Raw genomic sequence first — 13,032 nt, forward strand, 5'->3', positions numbered from 1 at the left:
TGGAATTGGTAAAATTGAAAGGAATATCATGAATGCATGTTAGTTGAATTGTATAGGTGGTGTGATTTTTGGTTTTTCAAGATTGAGGGTGGTGTGATGGTCACTGAAGAGGAGAGGAAAGGGGAATTCATGTTCACAAAACAGAACATGTCAGGTAATATACACTCTGTCTGATGGAGATATGCACTTGTAGCCTCTATGGTCAAAGCTATAACCAATAAAGATGCACTTGATGGACTTGTGGTCGAACTTGTGTCTATTATATGGTCTTAGCCATGGATAATAGGTGCAGCCAAAGGGCTTCAAGGAGTTGTAATCAGGTGAGGTATGGAAGAGAGTTTCTAGTGGTGTTTTGAGGTTAGGAACTGGGGTGGACAATTTATTTATGAGGTAGGTGGAGGTCAATATAGCTTCATCCCAGAAAGAGATGGGGAGGTTGGCTTGGGACAGTAGTGTTAGTAAGGTCTCTATTAGGTGTCTGTGTTTTCTTTCTACACAGCCATTCTGTTGGGCTGTGTGAGCACAGACAAGTCTATGCTGGATTTCTTGTTCTCCAAGGTATTGAGTGAACACTTTAGACAGGTATTCTCCACCGTTATCTGTTTAAAGTGCTTAATTATATAGTTTATTTTAGACTCTATCATGGTTTTAAACTGACAGAAAGTTGTGAAGGTTTGTGATTTGGTTTGGAGGAGGTAGGTGAAGGTGCATCTATTGAAGGCATTGATGAAGCAAACATAATACCTAAAGCCTGACATGCTAATGGTTGGTGCAGCCCCCAAAAATCAAAATACACTAGTTATAAGGTTATGTTATATTTGGTTTGTGACTTTGAGAAAGGGAGTTGGTGGATTTTATTGATAAGGCATGGTTCACGATATGTGTTGGAGCTGCTTTGTTCTTGACAAAATGAGATTTGATTCTTGGTGAGAACAATTTTGGTAATGTTGTGTGAGGGGTGGCCTAGCCTATGGTGCTAGAGATCAAATGTGCTTGTGTTGTTAGATTTGGAATTTGGCTCTTGATTGCCTAAGGGCTTGTTACTGATTTCAGGTATATTGTGATAATAGCATCATTAGACTCAACAGTATTAGTAGTGATAGTAGAAACAAAAGAGACAATATTGGCAGCAACTTTATTTATATTGGGAATGACATGATGATGATGAATTTGAACATTATTGTTTGCACTTCTCTTGGTGCTGGTACACTTATTTTTTCTTTTGAGCTAAAACTTTTATTATTTGATCTAAAAGTGCAGTGCAAAGCACTCCTATCTTGACCACTACTATTACAACTGCTAGTATGTTGTCTATCACTATTACAGATGCTAAATTTTTCTTCTTTTTTTTATTAAGCTGTTACTATTTTTTTCTTTCTGAATTGTACTACTACTACTACTACTGATGCAGCTACTAATCCCTTCTTCTTTTTCTTTTGTTGAGTTGTTACTATTCTTTTTCTTTCCTCGGACTATCAGCAATATTAGCACAAATTTTCTTTTCCTTTTCATCAGAGAAATCTTGAACTTTATCAATTTTCCATATTGGCCTTGTATCTGAATACTATCAATACTGCCAGACAGTATGACCAATTCTTCCACAAAGCTGATATTGATGTTTGTTCCCTTACCACCACGATCCGTCTCCTCTAAAGCTTCTGCCTCTACTCCTTCTATTGCTTTGGCCTCTGTATAAGTCTCTTGTGTAGTTCTCATATGAATATGGTGTTGTGTATTTACCAGCTTCTTTTCTTGCATCTAATTCTTTGTGCACTAGGTTCGCATGAGCCGTGGTTAGATCTACTTTTCTAAACCTATCATTCACTTCCTCTTGTGCTAAGAGCTGTGACTCAAATTCACTGACTGTCATGTGATCCATTCTTCCATTAATCATGGTGATAAACACACTAAACCCTTCATCCAATCCTCCTAAAGCGCATTCGAAGTATTTTTCTTTTGAAAGAGGGGCTCCATGAGCTAAAAGTGAGTTAATTACCTTATTCATCTTGCCACTGTATTTAGAAATTATTGATCTGTGTTTCTTGATTGTCTTCAGCTGCATTTTTGGTGACCTTATCCTTGACTTGAGTCTTACTGCAAAGTAATCTTCTAGAGCATTTCAGATCTCAAACGCATAGTCATATTCTACCACTTTATTACCAAAGATTTCAATCATGGCGGAAAGCATCCATGCCATCAAGCACTCATCTTGTTATTCTCATTCTTCAAATTCTGGAGAGATTCTGTTTTTCGCTTGATCTTGATTAGAGTTGAACTTTCTTGAAATTGACAATCTCATGGCGATGTGATTCTACAACCTATTTGCCTTGATGCACGCTAGTGCTTGGCATTTTCATGCCTTGAAGTTGTCTTCATCCAGCTTTATTGTTACTAAAAAATTGGCAATTGAAGCCATTGTTGTTGTTGTTGACTGAAGCTGTAAAGCTTGAACGGTAGAGTGTTGGTCAGTAGAAGATGTGGAACCCTCCATGGATTAGAACCAAAGCTCTGATACCATGTGAAAGAACTGAAACTGAAAGTAGAGTTGAAAGAGAGAATTAGGAGAAAGTTAAAAGTGAATGAATTTTGTTATTGATTTAAAAAATGAATAGAAAGTGCTTTAGGGTTTTGCAGTTACAATTTATACAAAGAAGAGGGGTGTGAGAAGTGTGGCTGTGGTTGATTAGAGAGAGAGTAACAAACTAACTAACTTGATGAGCTGTCATAATAGATTAAAAACTTGCTAATTTTAGGGATATTCACTTAACTAACACTAACAGAGTTGTTATATATGTCTCATATCAACCTCTAATAATGTAAATGCATTCCACTGTCATTTAAACCTAGTCTATATTAAGAAACTCGAAAAGCTCCCCTAACATATGCATGCTCGCAAGTGACACTAAACAATACTCAGCCATGACCACCAGAAGCCCTATGTCCCAGACGAACAACATGCAAACATTAATCTCCACAATCATCTCAAGAAACCAATGCATGAATTATGAGTCAATTAGTTGAACACCTAATAATAAAATTTTCTTTCAACCTAGTCCACTGTCCATTCTTAACAGGACATTAATCAACATTCACAATACAATAACCTACCCTAATACCAACACACACTATGTTAGCATTAGAACCATGAAAAGGCACAACCAAGGCATAACCATATGACACTACTTATATGCATCACGTTAGGTGATTCCAGCATCTCGAGGCCAACATCAAAACCATTTTATCCCTAATTAACTGAACAAAGTCTTCATAACAATCTACATTCAACCACCTAGGTACGTTGTGCCCTCTTCCCTACGACTGAACTCGCCTATGGATGGGTCTGTCGTCCTACAGAATAATACCCGCCCTCCATATCAACAATGAAATTCACAATAATATTGCAAACCGAATATCAACAAATCACTAACAAGGATAGTGTCATGAATGCACACAAGCAGAGAAGTCAATGCACCATAATCTCATGAAAATTCACCAAGAGAAACAAACCTCATCGTCGGCATCATCCTTTGTGGCGACACAATTTCTTCAGTCGTGGCCGACCCCAAGGCACCTCCTACAACACCTTCTGTTATTAGTATTCGTGCTCCCACGAGGTACCCCAACTTTCGAGTCTAGGATTTGAGACTGAGTAGGCATGGCTTGGATATAGAGACCCCTCTGTCCTTTGGCATAAACAGATTTGAAATCTCTCGACATTCTAGAGACTTTAGTTATGACATTGTCATATGTTTCAGTGGCTTGCGCTACCAAAAAAAACATCGACAAACAAGCTCTCCATAATAAACTGTATCTAACGTGGAATCCTTCCTTATGATTTGATACCACGTCGTGATTCCCGCTAAAAGATACTTTGGCATATTTGCACCACCTACGAAGCACTAAACAGCTGGCCAACTCTTCTTTCTCTAGTTCTTTAAGGACACAATATATGGCAGTAATCTCTCCCACAACTTACAAGAACAAGAATATTTATCAGAACTTCTATCCAATAACACCGAATACACATAGTGGAGCTTTCAAAACTTCCTCAACATGAACTTCTCGATGCTACTAATACTCTTCCTGTGCAAAACTAATAAGGCGCCAACCCAATCAATCTATTTTTGCACCTCAAAGAATATTTTTCTTGTGTACAACTTACTCACAACTCTTTCCAAGGTTTGGAGACCCGTAATCATCACCGAACCGAGTATAATGTCTTATAATCTACAATAAATTTATTATTTTAATAATCATTAACTACCCGATCCAAGTTCTCAACCAAATCAAGTAAGCAGTTTCCAGACTTAATAAATTTCTTCAACGATAAATTAATACCCATACATCGAGAAGTAGTTTGAATTTTGACACAAAACTTTCAACTCAAGTAAATGCCTACATCTCTCTTTATATGTCTTGGCAACCCATCATTATCCTCTAGATCAAATGACGCCACCATCTCTACCCAATAATCGTCGAAATCTTCTACATCAAAGTGACCACACATAGCTATCTTAAATTCAGTACAAAAGTCGTTGTCCTTGATATTGACAACGAAATTCTGAGCAAGATGCTAAGTGCAAAGCCTATGCGTCACGTTAGGGAATTCACTTCTAATGGCCTCGCGCATGGATTCATCACCATCTGTGGCAACCACTTTCGATTCCTTGTGCCTTATTTCCTCGAAGAAACTACTCAGCAACCATTTATAGGATGGAATCTTCTCATCCTCTAGAAAACCAAATCCAAAAGTAATAGTTTGTCTATGGTGATTAGTCCCCAAAAATATAATTAGAGGTCTGTTATATAGGTTTTTCTAAAACATGGAGTCGAACGCCAACACATCTCCGAAGCATTCGTAGTCACACTGCGTGTACCCATTTGACCGAAATAGGTGACCAATGTGCTTCTCAATGCAATACAAGTCTTGCACAACTGCTGTAGGATTTGATTCAGTCTTGCCCTTCAAGTAGCTTATTGTTGTTGCTGTGTCTCCTTCTACGATCTTGGATTGCCAAACGACATCTATATAGTTGTACAAGTCCTTACTTACAAAATTCAAATTGCGATATCCACTACACATATGGTCAAAGAAGCCCATGATTTAAGTTGTCTAGAACGCGGCTTCATACATGCTGTGTATGTGCACTTTGTGCCCTTTTGTAATCTTCCTATGTGGTGCCATTATATTAGTGAACTCGGTAGACACCAACTCGTGATTATGATCCTCCACCAATGTCTTCATCCGCCACTTCTCATAACTCTTATCCAGAAAAACAACAAGCTTGACATTACAATTGGTCCTTATCTTTAGTTTGTGGGCCTCTTTCTATCCACCCTCTCATAGTTCTTTTTTTCACGTAGCCCTTGTTGATTGCAATAGAAAAACTTCCTCACAATATTCCACTCCTCGTTTTTAACATAATTCCCCTTTCGCACCACAAATTCAATACCCTTTTACATAATTCACGTATCTTGCATACACGTCTTCAACCACATTAAACTTAGCAAATAACAATACAACTGTATTTATATCGCTTAGACTACTAAATTGTTGACCTGTGATATTCTCTTAGGTCCCATAAACCTTTGATGAGCTATTCATCGCGCTTCCACGAGCATCCCAACAACGGTATTCACTGTCGGCCGCTACACTATCCCCTGCCTCCATCTGTGGTTCCCCTATCCTATTGAATAATTGTCATCGCTAGAATCGGTGCTCTAACCATCAGTCCATTCACTTGACAAATCAGATGTGATGTCATCTTCCTAATCTGGTTCACCGCAACACATCCCTGTGTTAAACCAAAGTGAAGCTAATCAAGAACAAAGCATCTCACACACTACAGCATTTATGGAATTAACTTAAATTTACACTACTTTAAAAGCAAAAATATATTTTATCCATCGCAATACGCATACACTCATGAATAGTATATATGATTCACATTTTCATTCCTTCGTGATGCAAAGGCCACGACATTTATTATTTAAACAAATCTATGCTGCCCATTTTCTATTTCTTCATGAAAAAAGTTTAAGGGGCCAGCACTTTTAGTAAAATTTGGCCAACATTTAACCAGCAAAACAAAAGTGAGTAATCCCACACTATTAGATGTAATCTTACACTATTAAAAATACTAATAATAGATAATTAATGGTTACAAATCACAAAACCTACTAACCCCCTAACACTCCTCTTTCTTCATGTTAGTTTTGATTAGATCCAACTGTACAACCACAACCAAATCTCCCTTCCAAAAAAAATTATAAGACTACACAATAATCAAATTTTCAAGAAAACCACCTTCCTCCCCCCTCCCCTGTGGTAATGCTTCCCACTAATCAATCTCTCCTACCCAGAGGATTCCTTCTTCGATTTATTTTATGTTCAGAACCATTAACATAGTATATTCCCAAAAAAGAAATTTCAATACCATAACGATAGCTCTTATTTGATTTGTGAAACTTCCAAGCCACCCACGACGGGCTTCGATCCCAATGTCACTATACTATTCCATTACCGATGCCAATCCTTTCCCCGCTTCCTATGATGGATGTCCTCCTTCACTCCCTTTCGCTTCATGCTATACATCTCTCCTTAGCAATTCTCTGTCGGTGCTATCAATCAAAACTCTCCTTTAAGAACAATGAACCCAAAAACAACGGTCGACGCATTCGTATCACCTCTTTTTCTAATATCTATAATCAGCGTCTTAATTAAATTTGATTAGAGATTCAAAATATTTACTCCACTTTCATTAACAATTTTACCAAATTTTACCATGCTTTACCTAGTCAACTTTTTTGGTCTACGCTCTTCAAAAGTGCCATGCATAACACTTAGATTGAATATTTATCTTTGATCATCTTAGCCACCATTTTTGTCTGGCCACCACAAACGTCGCATATATATATATATATGGTAAGTTCTGTGGTGGCACTGTATTAGGTGGCAAAGAGTGACCAAGGGTGACTTTTGGTTGACCGTCCAATAGTCTTGAGACACGTGGATTCTTGGAATGAGTTGCTGGATGCTTAGTCAAAGCCGGTTTAGAGTTAAGTGCGGTAATTGTTTTTGCTTTACTGTTGGGGCATTTAGGGGATTTCAATATCAAAAATCATAGGTTTAAAATGGACAGAAGTGCTCGCACACCAAAAATGATTGGATCTCTAAAGAATGGTTGGACAAAGAATGTATGCCATTTTTGTATACAAGTTAAAAGCCAAAATGGATAGGCTGTTGGCCCCGATGTTCACTGATAAAAGAAAAAAACGAAAGTGGATAAGAAGATAGTGTAGAGAGAATAAAATTACATTCAATTAAAATATGCCCAAAAAATAAAAAGCTCAATTATTATTATTATTATTATTATTATTATTATTATTATTATTATTATTATTATTATTATTATTATTATTATTATAACTTAACAATTAAAATGTGTCACATGATTTTTCTCTCGTTAAAAATTAGATTGCATAATTTTTTTTGAACTTAATAAACTCCCTTGCCCCATCGTCTCATTTACCTAATGATTTAGTATATATTTATTTGTTTAAAATAACTCTTTTTTGTTAAAAAATTTTTTTTCCTATTTTATTTATCAAATGACATGAATTTAATTTAAATAATTTATATTAATTTTGTATCCTCTTGAGAATTTGGAAAAAATAAAATCGTAGATAATTAAAATGATGTCTAAATTCTTCAATGTAAAAATTAAAATTATAAAGTATAATTATTTATTGTCCTATTTTTTGTATATTCTAAAAATTAGAAAACCAAAAGAACAATTAAAATTATAAACAAAATAAAGAAAATTAAACTTTTATATTTTTTGAGAAGATGAAATAGCTGAAATAGATGAAGCAATAGAATTTATTAGTTTAACGAATAACTTTTTTTTTAGATCTGAAGTAAGGTTCACAAAAGCATACCCAACCTGAAGAATTCTAGCCATTCTCAACAGGCTCATACCTCCGACTTAGTTCCCACCCACCCCAACGTAAACAGTCTTCCTCCATTAGCAACATATGAGAGCTCCATGAATGTTGAAGAAGATGATGTTCTTTGTGGATTCGCTACACGCTACTATAGAAGCTTCTCTCGGTCACGTCTCGTTGCTGCCTCTGTGCCATAATTGTCAAAACTGAACTAGTCAGACTATTGGGTTACTGCCGATTGATCCAATCCTTCATAAATAAAAAATATAAAATAGTAAAAAATTTAAAATTAAAATTTTAAATATATATATATATATATATATTCACTTACATTTTAAGAATAATCAACCTATTCTAAAACAATATGAAACAGGAATAATAAATATTTTATTATTTTTACTCTATCATAAGTATTTTTATTTTGTTTTTATATTTAAATAACTATTATTTTAAAATTTTAATAATTTATTAATTAGTTTATACCTATTATACTATTATATACTACAAGTATTTATTGAAAAATATTATTAATAGATATCATATAATTATGAAAAAAACAAGTGAGTTTATAAGTATTGTTAAATAAAAATATAATTAATATAAGAATGGGTGAGTTTATAACTAAAATTAAAATAAATTAAATAGAAGTAAACTATTTAATAAAAGATATCTATATGTATTATAATTTACATATATATTAACAAGCATGACAACTTGGTGGCTATTCATCATGCATGCCTCCTTCTTTGAGGAGAGGGGTTCAAGTATGAAGAATCATATGATACACATACTATTCTTTTTTACTACTATTATTTTTATTTATATTCTCTCATTGCATCGTATATTATTCTTTTCTATTAATATTATTCTTTGTACAGATATGAGTTTTAGAAAAGAATAATATTAAATTTTATGTTCTTATCTATGAGAACATTATGTCTTATTATATTATAAATTAACATTGTACCATATAATAGAAAATAGAATTATATATTTATTTTTTGTTACCTTTTTTATTTTTTTTAATGGTCTAAATTAATTTATATATTATCAAATTATTTCTATTATTTATGCAATATTTTTCTCTTCTGTTAATTATTCATTGATAAATATTGAATTAACGATTCTATTTATTATATTTCAATGTGTTTTATTTTAAAAATATTTGTTTAAAAATAATTGTCTGTCTATGGTGGTTGGTGCCTGAAAATATTACAAGAGGTCTGTTGTATAAATTTTTTCTATATGTCAAGTCGAATGCCAACACATCATCGAAGCATTCGTAGTCATGCTGCATGTAACCATCTGACCAAAACATGTGATCAAGGTGCTTCTCAGCGCAATACGTATACTGCACAACTGTCATAGGATCCAACTCAGCCTTGCCCTTCAAGTAGCTTATTGTTGTGTTTCTCAGCGCAATACGTGTACTGCACAACTGCCATAGGATCCAACTCAGCCTTGCCCTTCAAGTAGCTTATTGCTGCGGCTGCATCTCCCTTAACGATCCTGGATTGCCTAACTCCATCCATATAATTATACAAGTCCTTACTTATGAAGTTAAGATTGCGATATGCCGATATCCACCACACATATGGGCAAAGAAGCCCATTATTTGAGTTGTCTGGAAACTGGCTTCATGCATGCTATGTATATGCGCTTTGTAACCTTCTGTGATCTTTCTATGCGGTGCCATTACATTAGTGAACGCTGGGGACGCAAGTTATGATTATGCTCCTCAACCAATTCCTCCGTCTGCCACTTCCCACAACTTTTGTCCAAAAACACAAGCTTGGCATTGTAAGTTGTCTTCGTCTCCGGTTTATGGGTCCTTTTTCTGTCAACCCTCTCATAGTGCTTCTTTTCCCGCAGCCCTTGCGGATTGCAGTAGAAAAACTTCCTGACAATATTTTTCTACTCGTCTTTAACAGAATCACCCTTTCTCACGGCAAAACCAATACCCTTTGCATATCCCACATAGCTTGCATAGGCATCTTCAACCCCGGTAAACTCTGCAGATAACAACACAAAATCATTCACAGGGTCTGGTCTGCTAAATTGTTCACCCATGATATTTCCTGAGTTCCCATGATCCTCTGTTGAGGCATCTACATTGCATCCACCACTATCGCAGCCTTGGTATTCGCTGTCTGCAGGGCCACTATCACCTTCGTCAGTATACGGTTCCTCCGACCCGTTCGAATCATCTTCGTCACCAGAATCAATGCTCCAACCATCATTCTATTGGCCTGACAAATCTGACGTGCTGCCATCGTCCAAATCTGTCTCACTCTCACACATCTTAGGGTAAAAAATAATGAAGCCAGTCGAGAACAAAGCATGTCGTATACATAGTAAATTACACAGTTAACTTAAATGGAGACAATTGCTATACAATTAGGCATTAACTAAAGTCCATAGTTGTGACTGAGTAGTAGATCCCTAACCAATTATGAATGAGTTGTTATTAAAATTTTTTAGCCAATTAAATTGACAAGCACACATCATATAAAAAAATTCTATAAGATTTGTTTAGAAATTTTTAAGGACATCCACTGATGGCTAATGCAAATGCTTCGCTTATTGTAATATAGTTCACAGTTGAAAACTAACGGGACATGTATTCACATCATTTGTCATGCTATCTAGACCTAGACCAACCTATGTTTGAATGCAACCTTGAGCCAAGACCTATAGGTGCTTGCATCACATTAGAGGAAGAAATAGTATGTTTTCAATCGTTTATAGCTCATACATAAATATGAGAATCATAAATCACAACTTTATCAATACTTCTAATATTCAACAACAATCATTGGTCATAATAACAGAAATAAAGTGTTAAATATTAATCCCTAAAATTTATCCCTTAAAAAGTAAGAGCCGTATAGAGAAGGATCACCGTACAAAATAGAATGAGAATGAAACATGTAACTTAAGACAAAAAATTTGACCACATCTGGCCTTAAATGGAAAAAATAATTCCAGATTTTTTGTTCCAATAACCACTTTTGGTGGGAGTTCAAAAGTTGCAAATGCTAGAATATGTGACTGGTAATATTTAATGACGAAAATAGTTAAAGAAAAGGTCCAACTTAAAGGTATTTCAGAAGGAAAACCATTTTGTTTTCATTTTAGAGCAATCTAAAAAATATATTTTTAGAAACGGTTCAAGAAAAATTTTCAGCATCTTGCCTATAAATAAACAGAACAAAAGCAAAACACTTACTACCAAAATACTTGTGTATCTGTGACCGGAGGAGAATTGCTAAAAAATGATATAAATTTCACTTTGGTACAAATTATTTGTACTTAACTCACACTGTTTTTTTTTAAATGCATAGATTTTGTCATTTGATTTTTCTATACGGAGATATGAATAATTTGGCTATGGTTAAATCTTATATCTATTATGTGTACTATTATTGGTACTCTTATGTGTACTCTTATATGTGCTCTTATATCTATTATATGTACTGTTATTGGTAAAGTCAGAAGGATCGAGTTTTGTTCCAATCAATTATTTGGAGGATGCAGAGTTAAAAGGAGCCGATAAGAAACAATTTTGGGGTGATTGATTATATGGATCATCTTGATGTTGAATATTATAACTGTTTTCTATTTTCAATTTATTTATTTCGTTTTGGAAATTCAAATTCACCATGTATGTGCAATTTGTTTGGAACAAAACCAGTATATCATATGCCTAATAGAATCAATTGACACAAAACCATCTCAGCAAATTCAAAACAATTGCATATATTCATCTGATTTTGAAAAAAAAAACACTAAAATTAGAGCACACAAGAAGGACAAACATTACCAATTGTCTACCATCAGAACAACAGCCACACATAGGAAGAGAGACGATGGACACTGGAGGTGGCAGAGAGCTAGCACTGAATGCCAGGGTTCAGGATTTCCAGCCTTGAGAGAGATAGACAGAGAAAAAGGAAAGAAGACCGAGGAGAGAAGATAATAGAGCAAAGCCTAGGGTTCCACTCCTCTCTCTGAGTTGCTAGCGAATATGCTGATTCTGATGTTGCCCTCGGATGAAGTCGTCTCCACCAACGATTGTATCCTTCTTTTAAACTTTCCTCAATGAATCCACTTCCAGAAGCGACGTCGAAGATGACCTTCGTCCCACCTCCCACAACTGAGCACTGAATTTTAGATTGAACCTTAATTTTCTCAAATACTTTGAATGTTTGTTCATTTAGCTCATAAATATAAAAAAAATTTAATTTTACCTTTTAATTTCTATTTCTATTCTTCCCATTCTTTCTATTTCTATTCTTCCCATTCTTCAATAATGGGAGTGTATGACATTTAAAAAAATCCAACTACAGATTATTTCCATCATTCACTAATTTATTTGTTAATTAATTATCATGGTTTAGCATAGAAAACATTTACTATGCCTCCATTAGCGAATTCACCGTGGAGTCAACAAATTTGATCTTCTACCCCTTTCAAACCATGTGTCGTTCACAGGTTGGCGATTCTCTTTCATTCACCATCACCCATATATATATCCACAAAATAGTATTTATTCTCTCTTTTTTTTTTTTTCTCCCTCTATCTATGCACAATCCAAATATGTATCAGAGTAAACACCATACAATAATACAGAGGTATTGGTGTAGACTCAATCTTCAACAACTATTTACACTCATCTCTTGCAACAGTAATAATAATACATAAACTCGTCATAGATTACTTTACTAACCATACAGTTTTTATGTATGTGATCAGAGAAGTGAAAGTAACGACCCAGTTGGTAAAGTTCTACTAACATCATCATCACCAAATTTCATCTCCATCACAACCTTCATTTTCCCACCAAGAATCTTCTCCTTAGCAAGCCATCTTTGCAATTTCCCAGAAGTGGTTTTTGGAACACTTTCACTCTTAACCAAAACAACCCACCCAACTTGAACATTCTCCTTCTTCAAAACACTTTCTTTGATCCCATTACAAACGCTACCCAACACCTCATTATCCACCATTATCTCTTTCTCAGTTCTCTGTAACTCCGCCACCACTGCAACAACTGTTTCAGAAACTTTAAACGCCGCAACACAA

General features: G+C 35.0%; 1 pseudogene; it reads right to left on the reverse strand.

Annotated features, from left to right (window-relative positions):
- Window positions 1-4,118: 4,118 nt before the first annotated feature.
- Window positions 4,119-9,313, reverse strand: LOC148553976 (protein FAR1-RELATED SEQUENCE 5-like; annotated as a pseudogene).
- Window positions 9,314-13,032: the final 3,719 nt, after the last annotated feature.

Source organism: Arachis ipaensis, chromosome B7 (assembly GCF_059453495.1).
Source record: "Arachis ipaensis isolate K30076 ecotype BB chromosome B7, ASM5945349v1, whole genome shotgun sequence".
In the NCBI taxonomy this organism is placed as follows: domain Eukaryota; kingdom Viridiplantae; phylum Streptophyta; class Magnoliopsida; order Fabales; family Fabaceae; genus Arachis; species Arachis ipaensis.